Consider the following 25,607-nt stretch of genomic DNA (forward strand, 5'->3'; position numbering starts at 1 on the left):
ATACTATGATAAGTAGGTGGCTAATAAGGTACTGATTTTTCCTGCTTAAATAAATATTGAAATGTCATTATACGTGAACACTGTAAAAAATCCCGGATCAAACTGCAGTACAAAGTACCGGCACTTTGGGTTCATCATCCGTTAAATCCATTTCACCGTAAAATCCATTTTTATTGTAAAATATTGTACCGCAATTTTTATAGTATTATTTATTTAATCAGAGTAATTCAGTGATTTTACAGTAGTTAGTACTGTAAAAGTTACGAAACAGCAGATTTTTTGTTCCGTAACATGTTTCGGTAAAAAGTGGATTTTACTGTAAAAAGTACCACAACCCTGAGAGCTGATACTTTTTACCGTGATTTGATCCTGAATAATTTTGCAGTGTATTGTGAATTGGTTTAGAATTTCACCATTTCCTTTAATGTTTTCCCTTCTTTTCGAACCAATCAATTTTTACGGATCGATTATCCAGTGAAATATTCAGCAGCTATTCTTGCAGCTGACACTAGATTTTTCTTTTCTTTTCTGAATTCTATAGAATTTCCGAACATCGTCTGTAGCATTTTTTGAATGGCTCTTGTAATACATTTTCCTTAATTTAAGCGTATTATTTTGCATTTAGTATAATATACCAATTTTGGTGTTATGTTCTTAGATGTAGCTTGTATAGTATTTTAGCAATGAGATAAAGTTCAGAAGACAAGGCTGTATAAGATGCATTTGAAAAACGAAAAAAAAACAAAAAAAAAACAAGCAAACAAACAAACTATAATTACTATATATGGGTCGATCTTACAAAAACAGTTCTTTTCATGTCCCCAGTGTACTTTATGCCTGTTTCATGACTCGTGAAAATATTTTGGAATAGAAAGTGTCTTTTATTATGTATTTTTATTAAATAATCAAAATAATATCAAAAATATATTTCATTATTTTATGTTTTAAAATATTTTCCATTTCCTTATTTCTTCCCATCATTGAACTAAAAAACGTTTTTCAGAAAGCTCGCAAAGAAATTACAGATTTGTGTTTTTTATTTTAAAATATTGAAATATAGAATTTTGGAGTATAGATATTAGAAAATCAGCTTTAAATTTTAGTTATGTAAAAAGTATAGCCTTAAAGTTTGGGCCCTTTAAGGTTAGTTTTACTTTTTGAGCCTTAGCCTATAGCTCAAAAACTTTTTAAACGAATTTAAAAAATTCGTAATTTATTATAAAATTCGTACAATCAAAGATTATTTCTTGTAAAAGATTTTTTTTAATAATTACTTATTATTTTTCACCATTTTATTTAATAATGATCGAAATATTCTTTAATTTTAAGGTATACAATTTATTAGACAATTTTAATGAATGCAATTTTAATTAACAAGTATAAAGTCTTCGTGAAATTGGTCCAATAATTCCTAAGAAATAGAATTTTTAAAAAGTCGCATATTTAAAATTCATTCATAAAATTCACTCGAGAACCAGTGAGTTTGAGTTCTAGTACCTAAAAATCCGATCATTCGATTAAAATCATTCAAGGTAATATTTTTTTTCTGCACGAGTATTAAAATTTTTACATATTAAAAGAAAATATATTTTAATATAAATATATAAGTGTAGATATGTGTATATATCATAAAAAGGCAATCATTGTCTTACAATTTCACGCATTCCCATTGGTCAGAAAATTCATTTTAATAATCTTTAATATATAAAGAAGATCGAAATATCTTTGGCCTAAATCAGCGTCATCATCACTAATTTTATATTAGTAAAGTTCTTCAAATGTATACTTGTAAAATTGTACTTCTTTGGACGTCGTCAGCAGAAAATTAATAATAGGTCCAAGCCAGAAGCTATACTATATAACTGAATGGAATAAACCAATCACTTGCCATTTGCACCATTCCGATTGGACGATTCATATTCACATCCCAATAAAAACGTATTCCGATTGGTTGCTCTCTGTAATTCATTGATCATTGACGGATTGTCAGCGGACAGTTAAAAAGGAGGTGACGTCATCTTAGACATCTCTATTTACTTGTAAAATTTATTTATCTTTGGCCGTCATCAGCATAAAACTAATATAAGTTTCTAAAATATTTACTTGTAAAATAAATTTACCCCTTTGTTCAAGACATTTCCCAGTGACTAAAACTATCTTTTCTAATCAAAATTTAAGGCAGAATTTTTTAAAAAAGGTGTGTAGATGATGTTGCAATGATTGACAAGCAAAATTATTGGATTTAAATTTTTTCCTTATGAAATCAAAAACTAAATATGAGAGCCAATTCTGCATAAATGCAATAAAAATTGTGGTACATTTTTTTTAAATAAAAGTTTAATTTTAGTATTATGTAGCAATTAGTTAATTGCGTAAGCGAGCAAAGGGTGGAGTCCCCTAGTTAAAAGTTAAAAAAATGTATTTTAACATTAAAGATACAAAAATATATCTTTGAAAGAGAGATTGAAATGGTTTGAAAAGGTAATTCTTAAAAGATTAATTAGAAATACTAATAATTAAGAAATTAATAATAAGGAAATTAAAAATATAATAAAGAAATTTATTATTAATATGACAAATAAATTAGTTGAATAACAAATAATTAAGTTAGATATAAAACAATAATTATAGAAATATTATTAACAAATAATTACGAAATACGTTAATACATTTTAATTAAGAAAAAGATATCATACATTTAATCTTTATAAGGAGAAGCTATAGCTAACTTTTTAGACTGAAGTTAGAGATGCATATCGAAACCAGAAACAAGGTATGAAAGCTTATTTACTTTTAAATCGATAACCAACAAAAATGTTCTTCGTAAATTTGCTAAGAGCAAACTAAGGAGATTTGCATTATCTTGTTTCTTTCCCTTTTGTTTGCATTTTTCTAAGAAAACATTGATTTATCTCAAAAAGATACCCTAAGTTACTGTTTTTTTTCTTTCTCATTAGACGGCAAAATCATTTGGTTTTCCACGATTTTTGTTTTAGCGCATGCTTTAAAAAACGTGGATAAACTAAAATCAAACTTCAGAGAAATATTTTCGTCCATAAAGTAACTTTTTTGTTCCAAAATGAAATAGTGTTGATTTCTTAAAATTAAAGCTCATAAAGCATGTTATTGTTAGATAAAGATAATATCTATAAAATATGTTAAATATGATTTAAATTTATACTAATATATTTGGTATTCATTTTCGCTAATGATGTAAAAAAATTAATAAAATATTAAAAATAAATTATGTTGAATATTAAAACTTATGCCAAAAATTGCAGGGATACTTTTATTTTTAAAAGGGAATTTATTTTTGAAGAAAAATAAGTTTGCCAGTTTTATTACAATTTAGTTTTCTACTACACTTAATAAGAAAAAAATATGTTTATTCATAATTAACTATTAAGTTTATTCTAAAATCAATTGGCATTGGAAAAATAAAATAAATTATGTAATGAAAAATAAATTACATTGAATATTAAAACTTAAGTCAAAAACTGCAATCATCTCCATAGCAACCAGAATGATTTCACTTTAAAAAAGTGAATTCATTTTGGAAGAAAAATAAGTTTGCTAGTTTTATTGCAATTTAGTTTTTTACTACACTTCGCAATAAAAAAATATTTTTGCTATAATTAACTATTAATTTATTAGAGAATGCATTGTCATCTTTGGCTCCTGACGTGGTGAGTTAGTTATTAAAAATTTAAAAAAAAATACCTCTCCCTCAATATTTTATAAAAATTTTAAAAAAGTCGTTTTTAAAGTGTAGATAACAGTAATTCTTTTAGACCAGAATTCTTAAAGCTCTGAATAAAAACAGTTGTTATGGAAAACCCTGGATATTTGCAGCTAAATTTCTGCTGCTCATGTTTAGTATTAACACAAAAAACATGGCAAAATAAACCTTTTAGAATGAAAAAGACTTTCCCAGCAGACGATATTTTCATTGTCAAGCATTTTTTCATATTTGGAGAGTGTTATTGTTCACAGATACTTTTATGTAGGATAATAAAATTTCAATTCTTATGATTTACGAATCTCTGTTGAATTTAGAGATCGGTAACACTTAGCGTTCAACTCTCATTTTCTGCCGCAGGTTTAGTTTCTTTTTCAGAACAATAAACCTTCACACATCTTTTTCATGGACCATAAAACCTACTCGTATTTTCTTTTCTGTCCTTGCTAAAGTCAATCAATACAATTTGTATAGGTGCCTTTTTATAACTTCCTTATGATTTATTGTTTAATACATATACTATACATAGAATTGTTCTGTTGCATTCCTTTTTTGTGTGCTTCGCTTAGTAGCTCACTAAAGGGTATAAATAAGCTTAATTTTATCTGAATTGTTGGGGTATTATAAAATGATTCGTTTAGAACTTACGCAATCATATTTTGGATTTGTTGAAAATTTATAGCATTTAATTAAATATCTTTGTTTCTGAGAAGTCTTTTATCGAAATTTTTTGCCTCCTTTCTTTAAGAATTTTTATATAAAATACTGCTTAATTTGATTTGGAATAATATTAAAAATGTTATGTTTTTTTTTAAAAAAAAGTAACGAAGTACGTTAATTAATAAAAAATTATTATTTCAAAAGAAATATTTCAGAAGAACTTAATAAATTAGCTTGCTAAAAAGCCAGTATTTCAAGTATTTCATATAATCTAGAAAAATTACAAAATAAATAAGAATTTTTTTTTTGTTTTTTTGTAACTAATGCGGAATATTGTCTGGAATATTAAATGTTTATTATATTTTTTTAAAGTATAATATTAATAATGCAAACATAATAATTATTCAAGCTTTTCATTAATTAATAATTACCATGTATGTCGAATATTTAATCACTGCTTGATGATTATTAAAGCTTCTTCATAATTAATTAATTTCAATATGTACCGAATATTTCAAAAATTATTTAATTGAATTAAATAAATAATCGCCAGAAACTTGATTGAAAACTTCATTCGCTTCGAAGCGTGGTCAAAATTTTGAAGAGATTGAAATTTTTAATCAAATAACATTGTTTGATTTATTCCAATTATCCTATGCTAATCATCGTTTAGCATGCCTTCAGTTATTTTATTTTTTAATTTTGTTGATAAATACTCCCTCTTTACTGAAATGGTTATGTTTGAATATAATTTTTCACCTGCCCAAAATGAGCATCCAATTTTCAAAATTCTTTTTCCTCGTCATTAATTTTAAAGCCTAAAACTTATTTTGAACAGGGCATAGAAATAAGTATAAGTGTAATCAATGAAAGATATTAATGTTTTTTATTATTTTTCCAAATATTAATCAATATTAAATAGAAAAAAATATTGGATAACTGTTTTCATAATAGTTTTTTTCCCTTCAAATTTGCCTTTCTTTCTTCTGCTTTTATCTACTAAACATAGTAGTGTACGAAATATCGTATGTATCAATATTATAATCTGCTTGTTCAAAATGAATGCCCGATTGCAAAAATTCGTATTTGTGGGAATTTAAAAATTATACTCTTGCATAGGGATGATTATTATTGAAATCAATGAATTATGTATTACTATTTTTTAATATTTCTTCTTCTTCTTCGGCACTACAGCCTATGACAGGCCAAGGCCGTCCCAATAAGTTTTTGCCATCTTGATCTATTCTGTGCCCTGACCTTCCAGTTAGTTATTCTTATTATCTTTATATCCCTCTCTACTGCGTCCAGCCACCTAGTCGGTGGTCGACCCCTTTTTCTTGTACCTTCTGGTTTAAAAAAGGTTACTTTTTTTTGCAGGGTTTGGTCTTCAGATCTATAAAGGTGTCCCAGCCATCGAATGCGATTGGCCTTAATCACATGAACTATGTCTGGTTATTTATACTTTTTATATAACTCATGATTGTAAAGGGTGAGCCATTTGTTAATCTCATAGACTGCACCAAAAATTCTTCTAAGTATCCCTCTCTCAAAAATCAGCAATTTGTTCTCCTCTTTTTTATTAAGAGTCAGCACTCACTACTATATAGGATCACAGGCCGTAGGAGTGTTTTGCATATGTTAAGTTTTGTCTTTTGATTAAGAAATTTACTTTTTAGTTGGCTTTTTAAACCAAAGTAGTAGTAGTTCAGTATTTAAGTCATTTTTGCAGGTTACAGTAGTCCCAAGATATTTAAATTCATCAACAGCTTCAAATTCATAATCATTCACATGCAAGGGCATTGCCTTAGTGAGCCCTCTGTTTATCTCCATTTAATATTTATCTGAGGTATAAATCATCATCATTTTAGACAAACAACCGAAGTACCGTTTTCCTAAGAATTGTTTTTTTCACTTTTAACTGTTGACGAACTGTTTGAATTAATATGCTTAATCTATTAAGTTATCACATCACACGTATAATAATATTTAAATTTTTTTCTTTTTACTTTCTAATAAAGTAAACATATTTTTAGAATCGAAAAAAAAAAGAGTTTTAGTTTACAATATATCTTTTGTATTATATCAAATTTTTCATACAAGTCATATTTTCGTCATTAAATAAATTAAGTTATATTTAATATATAATATCATGCATGAATTTCAGCTTGCATGCAAAAATTATTTCGTAATAATAACTTCCATTATGTCAAAACTTAAGAACGGAATTGAGTTTTTTCTTATAAATAAAAATGTCATTAAATAGTGTGAGAACAACTGTTGGTTTTAAATTGATGTGATAAATAGTGACTCTTTCAGAATCTTATTAAGAGTAAACATTTATATCATTATATTGGTGTGTGTGGCGAAATCATAACCTTAACTAAATCTATATTTCTTCAAAACAATATTTTTAAATTCAGGGCGAAATAAGCAAAATCTTTTTAATCATTATTTTAAGCTTTATAAATTATTATAGATAGTAAAAATTATTGTAAATTATGCGAACAAACCAGTATATCTTTCTACACGGAGAAATAAATTATGCGATAATGACATATCTGATTTTTTTTATTTTTTAAAAATCCATAGTTCTGGAAATAAAAATATACTGTTTTTAAATCATTTATTTGGTGATTTTCCCATTCATATGGTACCGGTTTACCAGAAATTCTGGTTTCCAAAATTAGAGTTCTTATTACCACACATTTAATCACAAGTACAAAACTGAAAATTAAATTTTAGGGGAGTCGGTAGGACATATATCAATAGCGTTAAAACTGACCTTTTCTGATGTAACTTGTTTTGAAATTATTTGAGGCTATTTGAGTTTATATTAGGTGTATGCAGTGATTTTTTGAGTTATGAAAGACTTCTGACGAAACTTTTTAAACTCAGTGCACAATTGCTTAAAAAAATTTCTGCCAAAGACATTAACAGTTGTCACTGAGTAAACATGTATATGTAAACATTCTGTGACGCAATATCTTGTTTAGATGTTGAGAAAATGTACATCCAAAAAGGTCTCACCTTAGCCGACTAAATAGTTTTTATGCCATTCTCTGAGGTATCAGGATATAGTTACCAAATTTTTACCCCATTTTCGAAATTTTATCACGCATTACAAAACCGTATTTTATTGTTAATTTTGTCAAAATCATGACCAAAGCATTTAGGTAAAAATTACTGAACTTTTTGGTGTTTCTATAGTAAATTTTACCATTATTCTGGTAGTTTTGAAAATATTTTCTTTCTCAGTGTATAGAGAAAAATAATTGCTATAAAAAATTATTTCACAAAAAAAAAATTAAACTTTGTTTTAATTAACAAAAGAATCCATGATTAGTTAGAAACCTTTCTATTTCATTCAATTCAAAAACAACATCTTCTCTTTCAGAATAATATGTTGAAAGACTAGTATTTTAATTGATGGGTAAATATGTTTGTGGTTGAATACAATATAGACCGGGCAGGTGCTCATTTATGCCGACTCAGGATATTTACCTTTCTGTTTCGCAGAACCTTTATTGCAATATTAGGTCAACTGTGACGCAATATTCCTAATCGTGCTTTAAAAACACGTTGAAAGATAGACTGTTTATGCATTATCGTTTGAGTTTTCATTGAGACAGTTCATCGCGTGTAAAAATTCAGTTCAAGTGCACTATTTTCGTAATTAATTTACTTTGAACCTTGTATCGTTTGACGTTCTGGTTACAATATGCATATTGGCGTTTTGGTCATCTTTTGTGACGTTAATTATTTTTTATGTTTGTTTATGTATGTCGTTAAATAAAGTAAATAATTTACTTCTCCATTTGTCTTCTCTACTGTTTTCGACCATGATTCAAAATTTGTAAAGTAGAAATGTTAAAAAGGAAAAATGGCCACTTTATCTAGAAAATTCGAAAAATTTTCATTTGACGAATCAAACTATTTTTTTCCCAGAAGAATGTGATGCCATAATCTCTTTAGAGCAATTATATATATCTGTCAATGCAAAAGAAACTTGGTTAATGTCTAGTATATGATGATTGATGGCTATTTTTTTTAAACAAATATTTTGTTAGCATGCGCTGTAAGAAAAGAATAAAAAGATAAACATTTATTCGTAATAAGTTACGTTTTAGAGCGAAAAATTGATTATAATATTTTCACATATAATAGCATCACAGAAATTAATTCACAGAATTTTATGTTTTAAAAAAATAATTCAAAAATTGATCCATAACATTTTATGATTTAAAAAAGTTATAGATATTTATTCATATTTTTTTAAAGGGTTATAATGAGTTTTATCTATTATATTACATTTTAGAAAGGTAACAAAAATTATGAAGATGGTGTTTACTTGCATTTGTGTTCACTTGTATTTAAAGACATGCTATTTAAAATCTTGCTGAACTATTCTAAGGTATGACTATTTCCTGTTTGCATTTAATGAAAGATTAAAGTGTTTAAATCAATGTAGAAAGAATATTTTCAAAAATTTTAGTTTTTGGAGTTACGCCTTCTAATATGAGGATGAAGCAAGCTTAAATTTTTTAAGTTTGACACTTACTAAAAAAATAAATAAATAGATAAAATAAAATAAATAAATAAATAAAAAAGACGAAAAATAAGAAGAAAAAAACAATGAATAGAAGTAATTAATATTGAAATGCTTTTCTATACTATTTTATTTGCTCGAAGAAATAGAACGAAAACAAATAAACATCTTCGTAAAGCAAACTTAATATTTATTTTAAATTGGAGAAAAAATATATTTCAATGTATATTTTAAATGGTATTATACTAAGGTCATATTTTTTTTTCTCAATCATAAGACTCCTGTGGACCATTTTCGGAGGAAATGGAAAATAATTTTGATTTTCTGAAAATGTCAAAGTAATTTTTTTGCAGTTATTTTCCTTCAATATAAGCCTATTTACTATAGAGTAGAGTTTAGTCAGTGGTGCAGAATTTATGTTGAAGAGCTGGGGATAAATACACCTCACTTTTTCATAACACTCTAAAGTTATAAGCACTCTTTACTAATCATCTAAATCGTATTAAGTGTATTTTAACGACAGACAGTCTTTCTATATTAATTACAGAAAATAGTTTATAACCTATTTCTGCGATTCAGAATAATTTACTTTTCTGTGAAAAACCTACATATGATGCTAAAGTATAACACATTTCAATACACATATTCTCTTTTTATAATTATAAGCATTTGTGCTCGATTCTTTTTATGCACTTTTCTCTATCGTAATGTGGGTGTAACTCAGTGGTATAGCGTTCGGTTTACAAGTGAAAGCCTGGGTTTCGATCACCCGCACCGCTTTTCTCCATTTTTATAAAAAAAAAAAATTATATTTATGCCTTATAATACGATTCAGATTAATTTACTATTCTGCGACAAACCTACATTAAAGTAACACATTTTAATACAACTATTCTCTTTCTATGATTATCGGAACAAAATTATGCTCGATTCTTTTGACGCACTCGACACTTTGACAACGGGGGTGTAGCTCAGTGGTAGAGCGTTCGCTTTGCATGTGAAAGGCCCGGGGTTCGATCCCCCGCACCTCCATATACTATTTTATTTGTCTATTTATTAATTTTCTTATTCTTATGCTTTATAAACTTCAGATTAATTTTCTTTTCTGTGATAAACCTGCAGTAAAGTAACACATTTAAATTCAATTATTCTCTTTCTATAATTATCAAAACAAACTTGAGTTCGATTCTTTTGAGGCTTTCGGCACATTGACAACGGGGGTGTAGCTCAGTGGTAGAGCGTTCGCTTTGCATGCGAAAGGCCCGGGGTTCGATCCCCCGCACCTCCATCTTCCATATTTTTATTATTATTTTAACATTTATATATTTACATAATGTTAAAATTCAAAATAATTTGACATAATTTCATCTAATTATCTGAGACAAAAATCTACATTTAATGTTGAAGTAACGCATTGCAATACACATACTGCAATACATCGTTCTGTAATTATCGGAAAAAATTTGTACTTTATTCTCTTCGCGCACACAACGCTTTTGCAACGGGGGTGTAGCTCAGTGGTAGAGCGTTCGCTTCGCATGTGAAAGGCCCGGGGTTCAAGCCCTCGCACCTCCAGTTTTCTTTCTTTTCCCATTCTCTTTTAAGCTTCAGGAAAGCAGTAATTACAACTTAAAGCCATCTTAGTTTTGAAGGAGTTAGGCATTTTCGTTCGTTTTTTTTCTTCTAAATGATGCCAAATTTATCGTATTTCCGCTGAAAAAATAATAATGATATAAACCTTGTTCTCACATCACCAACTTCTTATCATTAAATGTTTGAGTTTCAAAAAGTGTCTCATTTTTAAAACGGTATTAAATAAGTTTGTAGATTCTAATGAAATTGTCTCTAAATTAAAACAGATATTGAAATAAATGATTGAAGAAAATCGCTCTCACTTAAATTCATTTTCTGTATCATAAATAATTTAGATTAAAGGACTTCGCTTTGGGGTAAAAATTGTGCAACTTGACGTAGATAGATACTTAAGGAGAAAAGGAAAATAATTGCTTCGAAATATTTTATTCAAATTATTATAAATATTTCACACAGGTTAGATTTGACTAAAATCCGATTGTGTTTTTAAATGTAAGTCATCTTAATGCTTGTACTATACATCGAGTCAGACATATGGAGCACAATTCAACGGCCATAGGGTGAACAAATATGAAATATGATAGTTAAACAATCGTCAGCCAGTTGCTATGCAATCGCCACTTTTTTCAGCGAAAATGCTCAACTTGTGTATTTTATTAGTACCATTTTCAAAGAATTAAATAAAGAATTGCGAATATTTTATAATATTTTGAAAAAAATTCAATTCAATTTTTATTCAAATTATTATAAATATTTCACACAGGTTAGATTTGACTAAAATCCGATTGTGTTTTTAAATGTAAATCATCTTAATGCTTGTACTATACATCGAGTCAGACATATGGAGCACAATTCAACTGCCATAGGGTGACCAAATATGAAATATGATAGTTAAACAATCGTCAGTCAGTTGCTATGCAATCGCCACTTTTTTCAGCGAAAATGCTCAACTTGTGTATTTTATTAGTACCATTTTCAAAGAATTAAATAAAGAATTGCGAAAATTTTATAATATTTTGAAAAAAATATATTTTATAATATTTTTTATAATACTTTTATAATTGTGCTAAAATATTTCAGTTTTTTTCTAAAAAGTGTCCACATGTTTTAAGAAGTGGAAATGCTAAAGATGAAATAATTGGCCACTGGCCTGTTTCGAAATTTTCTAATTTTGTTCTGTAATCAGATTGACTTTTGCTGAACTTTCATAAATGAGAACATACTTTTACATACTTACATACTTTTGTTCATACTCATTTCACGAAAACTAATAGTGTAATAAGTATTAAATAAATAATAGTTTTATAAAATAAGTGTTAGATAAGAAAAAAACAGCAACTATTAAATAGGAAATAAGCTAATTTAAAACATTTCAACTAGCATCCGAATGATTTAACTTTTGGATGCTTATGTTTCAAAGCAAAATTAATTTGAATTTTTGCTTTATGCAATCCATAACATCCTTTATCTTATATCCCATTTGCTTTAGTCGTGAGTCATAGTAATTGAAGGATATTTTATCAAAGTGTAACGTAGAAAATTAGTTCGCAATATAAAATTTTTATATATCTGAAGACAAAAAATATCATCAATTCTTATAATTTTTAGAAACTGCTTTGATTTGGTAAAATAATTTTTCACTAATATTGAATTTTGGTAAATTTTTTTTAAAACTAATACCATTGTGCATTAATAAAACTATGCTAATTAACTTTAAATAGTTTCTTTATAAATTTAAAATTAAGTTTTATTCAAATAACATGGTTTATTTATTTCAAATAACATAGTTTATTTATATTATTATTTATTTAAATGGTTTATTTATTTTCTGAATTTCTCGTTGTTTTTATTCTCGCTTACACTTTAAATATCGCGAACAAATACTTTTGGAACCTTTTAGGATTTTTTTTTTATTTCGACAAATAAAATTACTAGTCTTTTAGTAGATAAAGTCACAATTCTTTTGACTTTCAGATGAGAGTCGAATTATTCTATCATGACAGTGTAATTATGCTATCTTATTCGAAAATTACTGATTGCAAATAATATCAAAAAACTTATTTTGATTGATAGTGGAGTTATGGTATCATTTTAGGGTTGATAAAATTGGTTCGCAAAACTTTTTAATGCTACTTAAATTTTTTCAGACTATACTAGAAAAAAAGTAGGCATCATAGTCATGGAATCGAGACTAAGTGAGTCAAATAGCATAATTTCGAAAATTTTTAGATAATACAGATCCTAATTTGGGTTGTGTTATCAAATCTGCGATTTTAAGAATCCTCTATTGTAACCTCCTTTTCTTAATATCTGTTTTTGGCAGTTTCATTTTTTTTTCTTCATTTAGACTCACTTAAAATGAATGAATTAATTCACAAAAAGAGTGAAATTTTTTGACATCAACTTGAATATTTCTCTGTTTGTGTCAAATATAGGCTTTGCGTTAAATCGAATTCGAGTTGCAGATATTTAAGCGATACTTGAGTTATTTTGGCTCAAGCGTGATTTGGTGAGTGGCAACATACCAGTTTGTAGAGAGTGTTAAAAATAGATTCCATTTATTTATTATTTAATTGTGTGTGAGCTATAAGCTAGAATTCATCACGTTTTATTTCAAAAAGAAAACGATGTGGATTTCAAGTTGCTATGACGATAAGATGGAACAAATTGTGTAAATAAAATTTTTATGTTTTCTTTTATAAAATGAAGTCAGAAGTTTTATTTTAATTGAGTAGAGAATGACTGAAAGTTAAACTTTCTGATTGTTTCGTAACAGACCGAGACAGATGCCGCTCTCACTTCAACTTTACGTTTCGTTGGATATTTAATTTTTACTAGCGATTTTGTCCTTGAATTTTTTGAATAAAGATGAATTAAAAGATCATTTTATTAGAAGCGGTATTTCTAAAGAAGACAATGTTTTACTTCTTGGTAAGTAAATTGTTTTGCTGTGCTTATTTTTAAGGGAAGTGATCAGGGATACATCAAGAATACTGAAACTGAACTTTTTCGCTGCACCTTTTCTAAGAAACTGCTTTTGAAATTTTTTGGGGGTATTTGAGATTATATTAGTTGCATGCTATGATTAAGTTTCAGCTTTAACAGGAATATTTTCTGAATAAGGAAAGATTTTTGCTCAAAAATAAGGAAACATTTTGAAAAAAATTCTCAATTCATAATTTTTCAAAAAGATTTCTGTCAAAGATATGTATTAACTGTTATAAAAGTGTAAACACAAATATGTAAATATTCTGTGCAAAAAAAAAAAAGCAATATCAGGTACATCAAAAAGGTCAGTTTTAGCATTATTGGTATATGCCCTACAGACTGTAATTTACAATACTTTAATATAATATTATTTAAAATACTGTAATTTCAATATGTTGTATACATTTTTAATTTATGCGTGTTTAGCGTTTTTAAATAAAATACTAGTCATTTAAGTTCTTTTTCAAGAGCAATTTATTAAAATTTAAAGTGGTAAATAGATTTGTATGTTTGTGGAGTATTAAAAAAAATCTGATTTCATACCAGAATCTTGTCAAAGCATGTGGTGATGCATTTGATTAGTAATGTTTTCCAGAATTTTTTAAGACCTCTTGTCAAAATTTTAACTTTTTATTTTAATTTAATTGATTTATATCAGCGCCTGATTTCTTTGGATGCATTAACGTGTTTTGGGACGAGATATTTTTGTATAATTTATTTCGTATCAATACATAACTTTTTTCATAAAAATTGCTTTCGAAATAATGCATTGTTCACATAGAAATCAGGAGAATATTTGATGTTATTTATACTGCTATCTCTCTATAAAAAATTGACTCTCTTATGAAAAGTTTACCTTTATAAGATTCATCCAATAAAATCTACATTTTAGGAGGTTTCTACACAAGTTTTATTATAAATTTATGATTTTGAAAAAATTATTAATTTAATTAAGAAGTAAAAATAAGTAATTTAATATTTTAATAGTGCAAGGTATACTTAAAATATTGTAATTTCAATCTAACAGAAAAACATATGTGATGATTACTATAAGTGTTGCTATAGCAACAATTATAATAATCTTATGAAAAATTAAGAGAAAATTTGTAAATTTTAAGTTACGTGGAATTTTTTGCCTTAATGTAATTGATTAATAATGTTTAAGAAGCTTAATATAATCTAAAGTAAAGGAATTGAATATCTTCTACTGATTGTGAATATTACGAACTATTAAGAAATAAATCGATTTTCTTAAAAATCGATTGGAAATTGAATATATTAGATTAATAGATCCGTATATACTGAATCGAATAGAATAAAACTGATTATTAACGATTAATTAACAATAATAGATTATTAACGATATAATTGATTAATCGATTTGAGTATCATCAAACTAACTAGTATCAAACTTAACAAAATTGTCAAGAATCGATTAAAAAGTAATTACATTTTACTGAATCTAACTGAATTAGATTGAGCACAATCAAAAACAATATTTTTAAATATCAGAGAATCTGGCTAATTGAATACACTATTTCAATCATCATGGAATCAAACAAATTGAATATATTATTTTTAGTTTTTATGGAATCGAACAAATCGAATATATTTTTTCTGTTTTCATGGAATCGAACAAATCGAAAATACTATTTTGTATAATCTTGGAATCTATCAAATCTAATGTACTATTTTCAATTATCATGTAAAAGAAAATATCGTAAATACTATTTTAATTATGGAATCGAACAACTAGAATATTAGTAATGTATATGGAATCGAGATTAATGCAGTAAAAACGAATAATGCATAATCGTGAATTGATATACTTTGCAAACGAGCAATTTGAGCACTATGTTGAAGTAGTCGATATATTCTGCAGTAATCTCCATAAAAGAAAAAAAAAAGTACTTAGCCTATAATTATTTAGAAGGGTAAAAAACACTTGATGTAATTTTTCTTCGGACTCGGGCAGTTTTCCAAAAATGCCAACGACACCTTTTAGTAAATCGATGTGTTCTGCAACACTTTACTCAAATCACGCTTCGTGGATATAAAAAAAACAACACCCTTTTTTTTAGAATAGGTGAAGAAACATCTATGAGTTTTTTCCTCTATACTTTGACTTTGCTTTTTTTTCTTTTTTGGCAGTTATGTTACGAAGCATTACCAAAGAAAAAAAAAAGAAGAAAGAAACGCACCTTCTCTAAATAAATATACCTTTTTTCGACGGATTAAGAATTTTGACCCCTAAAATGTAAGGAGTAGCCGAAATCTGGGAAATATAGTCATAATAGTTTGGTCGGAAGAGGGTCCAAAGTTTAGACCCTTTAATGTAACATTTGCGTGTTTTACCATATCTCGTAATCATATACCGCGCAATCATGAAATTTGATTAACCAAAGATGATTCCACACAAAAAATAATTTTTAAGAACTATTTATTATTTTTTATAATTTTCTTTATTAATAGTCTCTAAAAGGAAATTCATACACATTTTTACACCCTTCTAATGAATGTAATTTTACATGGCAAACTATAAAATTTTATTAAAATTGGTCGAGTTCGAATTAGTCGAAATTGAACTTTAAATATATGACTTTTGTAAAATTCGATTTCTCAGGAACTATTCGATCAATTTTATTCAAATTTTATATTTGTCTTATATTTTACAGTCTTTAAAATAATGTGAAAATTTTTATATCTTGAAATTGATCATTTCCCCACTATCATAAAATAAAACTAAAAATATATATATATTTGTGAGGAATTATCTTTAAAAAACGTGGATTTATAATTGCTTACAAAAACTATTCATTTCGTTTAAAAAGTGCTCGAGAAATACGCAAAAGTAAAATTAACATTATAAGGTCCAAATTTTAGACCGCTCCCTTGACCTATTAGGACCATATTTCCCATCAGATTGCGGCTATTCCTTTGTTTTGGGAATCAGAAAGTATAATCCGTCAAAAAAAGTTTTTTATTTAGGGAAAGTGCTTTTTTGTGTACGATTTCGTAACTTAAAATACTGTCTGTACTAATTAATTAGCATATATGAAGTCACCTATATGAACTATCAAGGTTGAGACCCAGTTCGTAAGAAAAAAAAATATTCAGGGTGGTTCGCTTTTTTTTCTTCTTCGCTCTGTACATTATATCAGAGAATTGCTGGAGAAGAGAAATTTGGTTAATCTATTTAAAATTTGCATTACTTGGCGTTTGACAAATAAGCTGTTTATTGCGGCGATAAATAATAAGTGAGACTTATAATTCGATCTAAGAAAAAAAAATTAAGCAATTTATTTGTTGTTTTTCTTACTTTTAAATTGTAATGAAATAAGTGAATGCAATACATCTTTACACTAACTATATCAATTTATTGCTTTTTTAAAACAAAGTAAAAAAAAATTTCTTTGCATCTAATTCCCAGAATTAAGATTAAGGTCAGGCCATAAATTCCTTTCAAGGTTTTATTTGATAATGTTATCTTTTCTTTAAATTTGAGTCTATCTGCATGTGTGTTGTATAGAGTGTGAATTTTAAGATTTAATTAACACGACAAATCACGTAAGGAATTTTCATCTCGCACATATTCAAACATTTCTATTTTAAGTTTGTGCTACTATAGCCTTCAAGCTTTATTTTGAATAATATTTAGTTATTTTAAATTTTAAAAAGCATTTTTTTTGCGAAGCCACATTTTCACAAACTTATGTTCAAATTTTCACTATTGGAGAAGTACAAAATATGTCAAAGATACCATTTGAAATTAGAAGCACTTTTGAATTTACTAGAATTGATTAAAAGCACATTTAAAACTAAACTCAGGGGCGCAACAGCTCATGGAGGGTCAAAGCCTATTGTGTCCATTCCAGTTTCCTTGACATTGGGCTTCAGTGTGCAAGAGCAGATGCTCTGGTTTGGTGGTCAGCCTAACACGAAACTCCCAGTGATTAGTCCCCAGCATGCTTGGCACTCACTTTATCGACTTACTTAAGGATTGAAAGGCTTAATCAACCTTGCCCGGTCAATTGCCTACCACAATCACTCAGCCGCCAGGCCTTAGTAAATTTAGGAAGGGAATTAAAAATAAAAGCCACTGTGGAACATTTTCAAAAAATATTTCACTCATTTCGACAAATTTTTCAAACGAGACCGTGTTCTTAAAAATATAATTTGTAAATTATAAAAAAGACAAAAATACGGAATTGCAATGTTTGTAATTGCAATGCAAAAATACAGAAATTTTTAAATTTTATAATGGAATATGGATTTGTAAAATGAAAATAGCATTTTTTCAAAGCACAATTTTTGCACTCGCAGATTCGAAAACTTTTAAATTTTCAGGTGATTTTTCTTATTTATATCTGATTTACTATGGAACAGTTTATGCGATACACAGAATTTTTTTATACGTTTATATTTATTGAATCATTAAATTACTATGGCGTTTAAATTTATTGAATATTTAAATGTTAAACCTTGATTTTTTGAGCGATTTCTTTAATGAGCCGCAGAATGAGAGTAAAAAGAGTTTTGAAAATCTTAAACGTGCAACGGTCAATGTACATCGATGAATTAAATGAATTAATTAAATGAATTAAGCAATTAATTAAATGAATTAAATAATTAATTAAATGATTAATTAAGTGAATTAAATAATTAATTAAATGAATTAATTAAATGAATTAATTAAATGAATTAATTAAATGAATTAAATTAATTAATTTAATTAATTAATTCAATTAATTAATTGAAGTAATTCAATCGGATGTTATCGAAGAGTTATCGACCACGACGTTTTCAGATACCCCCGAAGAGAAGACTTTCGAATTAATATCAAGTTCAGGCCTATAGCTATTTATAACTACATATATAATTTACATATACACAGTTTCCATGGCTGTTAGTATTTTTTTCATCGTGGGATTACATGTTTTGAATAATTAAATGTTAAACCCAGGCATTTAGAGCATTTTTTTAAAAATATCATAGAGTGGTTAAAACTCCTAGTTACTCTTAACTGAACAGAAACGATGTCAAAGGTGTGCGATTAACATAAGCAAATTTGATGAAAATAAAAAAAAAATTGAATTTCGAAAACAAAATATAAAATTGACGAAAAAATCAAAGAATGATCGAGCAAGATGTTTTTAGGCGTCACTAAGGAGATGTATAATTTCTGTATCCGATTTACTAAGTAACTGTTTCCGTTGAAAAAACAGTTTCCGTTTTAATAGCTTATTTATAGTTTTAGAATAATTAAATGCTGAACCCTGACATTAAGGACATTATAAAGTTTTTTTAGAAAATATTCTGCTTACAAGGTAACAATGGTATGTAACTGATTAAAGTAAGCAATTTGGAGAACATTAAAATGGAAAACTTATCGAGTGCGATAGTTAAAAATGTCTCCAAAGTCTTGTAAATGTATCATGTTTATAAATATGTAGTTTTCGTTTCACATAATATTTTTTTAGGTGAGTTATAATTTTTAGATAATTATATGTTAAAATCAGATTTTCATGGTATTTTTTTCTATATGCCACTTATACGTGAAGAATTTCTTTAAACCATTTTGTTTAACGGAAACTATATAAATGATGGACAAAGTAAAGGGGTTTGAAATAAACCATGAGTTATGAAATTGTCAGTATCATGTAAAATGTTTCTTTGTAGAGAAGATTTTACTTTAATGACCAAATGCACGCTTTGTGTTATGTAGGTTACTTATTAACTATTGTAAAATTAGTTTCCAATCTAGTAATACTATCCCAAATCAAACTTACATGTTTTTAATAATCAGATGATCCATAAATTTACTCAGAAAAATACAATATTTATACGAAAAAAATTATTTGTAAGAGGTTACTCTCTTTAAAAATTAGTTTCGAAAGCACATAGCTATTTTTTTCTTCTTTTCAAAATTTTACAGTGCTGAAATAAGAAGTATTAAGAAAATCTACACAAAACAATACATTTTATAACAAATTAAACTGATTGATAACTTTATGTACATACATTTAAAGATATTAAAATTTTTAATTTTTAATTTGGAAACGATTTCGGAAAAAATATCTATGTTTTTATGAATGCATATTTAGTTTAACAACTATTTGTTTTAGTTTTGTTCAGTTAAAATTCGTCGCGTATGTTACAACATGAGACATATATCTTTTTAATACAAATAAAGTTTAGCAAGCATAATTGTAACACAAAGTAAGATATTCAAGCTAATAAATTCTGTTTATTTTTAAAAACTCTGAAAATACTTAAGAGCTGAACAATTTCAACATTTATATAGAGGATGGAAACAAAACCTGTTTCCTAATGTTAGGATGAATTTAACGAGTTTGAAACTTCCATTCGTTAATAGTAAACAATTACGATTTGTAAAACTTCGGTATTTCCGAAGAAATAGCGAATATTGTGTTAATTATTTAAATATTTTGTTATAAAAAGATAGGATTTGGCTTTTCAGAAATTGATTTTTCTATACAAATTTGACAGATCGCTTATTCTGGAGTATACGTTGGCTTTCCAAACCCCCTAAATCTTAAGAAAAACAAAGATTTGACTTATGCACCGGTATTAAGGTTAGACATTCGCCGATCGTGAAGTATTGATAGATTATAAATAATGGGAATAAACTCTGCATACTATTTTTAATATGTTATACGCATTTACTTTTGAATTTTCATTACATAGAAAGCCTTTTTGAAACAATATTTTAAATTACGATCAGAAAAAAAATTAAGCAAAAGAAAAGTTATTTTGAAATAATATTACACAATGAAACTTTTAAAATATATCATGAAGCCATAAATTTAAAGACTACAGTACATCTTTCGCGTCGAATTTAATAAAGTTTGTAGTGTTGTCACAGAGATTCTACTCTACAATGCATTCTACTTTATCCTTATCTGCTCAGTCCCACAAAAATCATCTTCATTCCCCCCTCCCCATACAATTCGAAATTCCAGACATTTAAAAAATATATAACCCTAACATTTGAAACTACGTTTTGTAGTATTATTTGACGCATGACGTCTATAGGAATGATAAATGAATTATCGACACGCGGTCGACTTATACATCCGACCCAACAGAAATTTGGTATCTTGTAATCATAAGTAAAAGGTCGACTTCCGAAATGTGTGGTAAATTATTTTCGAGCATTGATTTCTTTTCAATTTTATTAATTTTACCATTATTGTTAAGATTATTTTAATATTTTTGCACTTTTTTTATTACTTTTTAATAAAGTTTTGTTATCGTTTAAGCATTTGATTGATGATGTCGATATTTGATTGATGATATTTACAATTTGAACTGGAAAATGGTTTCTTGCTATATCCAGATGAAAAGAGTTATTTTTTTCAAAATAATTAATCATTAAATTATTAAAGATTAAATATTTTTTTTCGCTTTCATCAAATATTTACTAAATATAATTTTATGAATATAGTTCTTAAGATTTCAAATAATTTAAGATTTTAATAATTTTCCATCATTTTGCTAATAGTCTATAAATTTTTATTTATCTTTCGTTTATGCATTTTTTTGCGCTTACCTTCTCCTTAAAGAAATTTTATTTTTAATCTATCAGTAATATTCCCACATATATAATTTATAATTTATATAAAAATAAAATTAATAGTCAAAAATCGAAATATTGGATTGCAACAGATAATAGTTAAAGGTTCGGAGAGATAAAAAATAGATTTTTTTAAAGAAAGGGATACTAAGTATCCGAAAATAAATTAAGTATGCGGGACTATTAATAATAGATTACCAATAAAAAAAGAGAACCTTAAATAAAAGTAAATTGAAATTATATATCAAGAACATTATTGCAAAATGACAACAAAACTCGAGTTTTTAATTCAATGTAATTAAACTATCTTAATAATTTCTTTTGGCAGAATTTCAATTCTTCAGTAGTTTTTCTTGAGCTTTGGAATAAATTTTTTAATAAATTTATTAATTAGTTCAACTTAATGATTTTTTAAAGAAAAGCTCGCGAAATTAGATTTAAAAATGGAAAAATCGAGTTAATTACGATTTCTTATTTACCGAATGAATGTATGTATGTGTTTACAAAACTTAATCCGATCGATTAACTTCCCTAAGTTTTTTTTTTATTTATCTTTTTCATTTTTTTTTTAAATGTGAGTTTGTTGTTTATATTCAATTTTCTCATCGAAACGTTAAATAGAAAGATGATAGCTCTAAAATTTGGTAGATACTAAAAATAAAATCAGTTTCAACTATTCCTTTTTTTTAAAAATCTAATTTTCAAAAATACGAATTTCTAAATTTGAATTGTAATTCGACTTCTTTGTAGAATGTATCTGAATTCTTGATAATTTTGCACTAAATACAAAAAAATTTTGAAGTTTATTTTTGAGATATTATTAAAAAAATAAAAAAAATATGGTATAATATATATTGTAAATATTTTGCAAGAAATAATTTTAAGAAACGAATACCTCTTGAAAATTTTCAAGTTAAGAAATAATGACTTATTTCCTTAAAACAAAAATTATCAATATTATTTATTGTACAAGCAGCTGTAAAGTTATAAAATACAATGAATGTAAATATATTCTTAGTGTTAACATTTGTTACAAAACTTCGCATGCATTTTAATTGATAATATTTTACATTTAGAGTACAGAAATAATAAAAGCATCGACACTCATAAAATAATATATGCATAGAAATATAATAATTTAACATTTAATGATATTAATGACATTACATAAAATGACATTACATAATGACAGACATTTGATGACATTACATAAAAATAAAAAAATAATACCATTCATAAAGTTTTATAATATGATTTACAGTATAGTATGCTGAGCTATTCATTTATTTATTTACTAAATGTACGTCTTTTGGGATTTCTGTACAGTACTGTGGCACTTTAAAAATTTTTTCAAAGTAATTTAAAGAATTTTTCTGAAATAATCTTCAAATATATTTCATGCTTGTCTTATAACATACAAAGAGAATTTCGCAAAAACTGGTACAAAGAACCGCAAAAACATGAAACTAATGTTACGTTAGAAAAATATTTTAACTTTCTCTTATTTGTGATACTTATTATAATTACAATAATATTATTTATATTACTTATTTGTAGTCATATAATTAGTACACAAATAAAATGCATTATTTGTATAATATATTGAATATTTTAAGAATAATATTGTCAATTTATTTTAAGTGTTAATTTGTTTTAATTTTATTTAAATAACATTTGAATATTAGCTATATTTTTTAATCGAGTTGAAGGTAATAATCATGGTCAGTTCATAAACGAATAATGTTTTAGCACGATCAGTGCTAAAATAAAAAAATGTATAAAAATGTTCAACTGATAAATAAAGAATGTATAAAAATTTTTGGGTAGTAAACAAAAAAAATTATATATATACAAACCTTTTTGTTCATAAACAAAGAAGGAATAAACAAGTTCAGTTCATAAACAAAGAAAGTTTAAACATGTAAAATTTATATAAGCATGGAATGAATAAAATTTTTTACTCCATTGACAGACATCTATTGCTGGTTCTTAAGAATAAGTCAATTTCGAATGCGTATGTATTAGTGTATTAATTGTAACTGAATAAAAAATTATAACTTTTGAAAAATTTTGTACGCGTTTAAAGAAACAATATATTACTGCAATAGAATTTTTAAAAGTATCATTTTGTGTATTAAAATAATATTACACAGCACTTTTTAGATTTGATTATTGCTGTAACCATTTTGAAAATTCATAATTTTAGTATGTGCTTGGAATAAATAATGATTTAAAATTCAGAAATATTTAGATACTCTCTAAAACTATCACTAATTCTTACCGAAACGAATTTCACATCAACTTATCCACTTGAAGAAATCTTATAAGATATGATCGTTAAGGCATCCTACTGTTACCAAATCGATCCAAATAACTAAACACGCTCTCATGGTCATTTAAACTGGAGTAGTTCCGATGAATAATATAAAAAAAAAACTTAAATATAAGTGTAGAAAATGAACGAGAAAAACGAAAAAAACTTTGCGTGTTCTGAATGTCCACTCAAGAAAAAGGCAGATACCTGCCAAGGTTTTTAGTGATATGCAGCCTATTCTTCAGAACAAAGCCCAGACTTAAGTTTTGGATATATTCCAGGTTTAAGGGTGGAAAATGCAGAACAAAAAGAATAAAATAGCTAATCGGAAAAACTGCTTCGTGTTTCAATGTCGCTACTGTGAGGAAGGAAATAATGTTCAGCAAATACTTTATAAAAATACATTCTTCTTTAAATAGTAACGTCGGTTTCTGCACTTGACTAATTGAGCATATCTAATCTAAGGAAGGATTCCATTTTAACTCCATTTTGTTCGACGATTGATATCGAAAAGTGGATTTATTGGTTGTTTCGACACAACCCTTATTGCATTATGGTGTTATTCACTTAAATTGCTTTAGTTGATAATGTTTCGAAGAATAATTTGTTTTGATTTTTAGTGGATATAATTAAAACACCCTGTCTAGACTTCCAAAATGATTTTTATTGTGAATTATTTATTGTAGAACTGTACATTTTTTTTCGCTAACTAAAATCGTACAGTGAGATAAAAAAGTAAGGTCAGAACTACCAGAATATGGTAACATTTACCTTGTTTCTGGCTCTATGGGAACATCAAAAAGCTAATTAAATTTTACCAAAGAGTTATGGCAAAATTAACAATAAAATACAGCTTTATAAAATGCGATAAAATTTGGTAATTTCATCATGTTTCCCTAGAGCACAGCATAAAAACCATTTATTTGATTTCATTATAGACAGTTTTGTATTTTTTAAAAAATGCGTGGTAATAAGAAATATAATTTTGAAAACCAGAATTTTTGGAAATCGTTACCATTTGAAAGAAGAAAAAAGATTTAAATACTATATATTGGGCTTTATTAATATTTAGGCTTTATTAAAGCTATATTATAATGATTCTTTATGGCATAATTTTTTTAACCAAACTTGTCATTACTTTAGGGTAATTTTATTAGAATTTTTTGTTATCCCTCAAAACAATCCCTCAAACAAATCTCTTCAAAAATAACAACTTTATATCTAGTTGCTATGAATTCACAATTTTCATGAAGTAATAAAAGTTACGCAATAACACGAGTTTTTATTCTATATTTTGATCAGAATTTGTTACGCTCATGCTCAGGAGCTAAGGATACCATCATTTACGCTGTCATAAAATATTGCAAAAATTTACGTAAAAATACTGTTCGAAAATAATTTTATTTTGATTTTCTGAAGAGAAGAGGAAAACTAGAAAAAATGGACAAAAAAAAAAAAAAAAAAAAAAAAAACAACAACAACTCAATCATTTTGAAAAAAATATATTATAAGAAAACTAAACAATATTGTAATTCCAAAATGCAGTTAAATGTCAAAATTATTAACTGCATGAGTTAAAAATTTACATTGAATATGGGTTTTTGTTAATTTTCCAAAACCTGTCACTCTAGCACCCCTCTGTCCTAATACGTAATTAAAAACCTGTTTATACGGAGAAAATGATTTCTAATGTAAATCATTCAAATTTTAAATTTCGTTAAAATTAAAGTCATGTATATTTGAGACTAAATGTAACCATATATTTTAGTTTCTCCTCCAAAAAGAAAAGAAATCTTTTCCAAAAATAACCAATTCATACCAAGCTGTTATTGCTCCGGAATTTTTATGATCAATGAAAATTGCAAAATAATGCAAGCTTCTATTACATTTTACAATCGGGATTTATTACACTCATATTCAACTACTTAAGATACAATGAGCGCTGTTATAAAATATTGCCTATGTTTTTTGATAACATTTCGACATATGTTTCGAAGAATAAATGCTTTGTTTTGATTCTTAGTAAAATATAATTTAAATATTGTCTAATTATAGAAAACTATTTCTAGTGCCTTAATTCAAATTTTAGAAAGAAATTTCACTTAACTTTTTTTTTAATCCAATTTGAATGTAAGCATACTTTTATCCTTAATTAAACTCTTTACCTAAA

At 26.5% G+C, this 25,607-nt stretch overlaps 1 protein-coding gene and 3 non-coding genes across 4 annotated transcripts in view; 3 read left to right on the forward strand and 1 right to left on the reverse strand.

Moving 5' to 3' along the window:
* The window catches only part of Oatp30B (Organic anion transporting polypeptide 30B), a 68,028-nt gene extending 44,300 nt beyond the window's left edge, over positions 1–23,728 (reverse strand). The window contains exon 1 of the mRNA XM_087153599.1: positions 23,405–23,728. The gene's annotated coding sequence lies outside the window, so the exon portion shown is untranslated. The remainder of the gene's footprint in view (positions 1–23,404) is intronic.
* Positions 9,906–9,977, forward strand: TRNAA-UGC (transfer RNA alanine (anticodon UGC)). The gene has a single exon. It is a non-coding gene; the product is annotated as a tRNA-Ala (tRNA).
* TRNAA-UGC (transfer RNA alanine (anticodon UGC)) lies at positions 10,162–10,233 on the forward strand. Its single transcript has one exon. It is a non-coding gene; the product is annotated as a tRNA-Ala (tRNA).
* On the forward strand, positions 10,449–10,520 carry TRNAA-CGC (transfer RNA alanine (anticodon CGC)). Its single transcript has one exon. It is a non-coding gene; the product is annotated as a tRNA-Ala (tRNA).
* Positions 23,729–25,607: the final 1,879 nt, after the last annotated feature.

Source organism: Parasteatoda tepidariorum, chromosome 10 (genome assembly GCF_982258835.1).
Source record: "Parasteatoda tepidariorum strain Cologne lab strain chromosome 10, Ptep-v5.0, whole genome shotgun sequence".
NCBI lineage: Eukaryota > Metazoa > Arthropoda > Arachnida > Araneae > Theridiidae > Parasteatoda > Parasteatoda tepidariorum.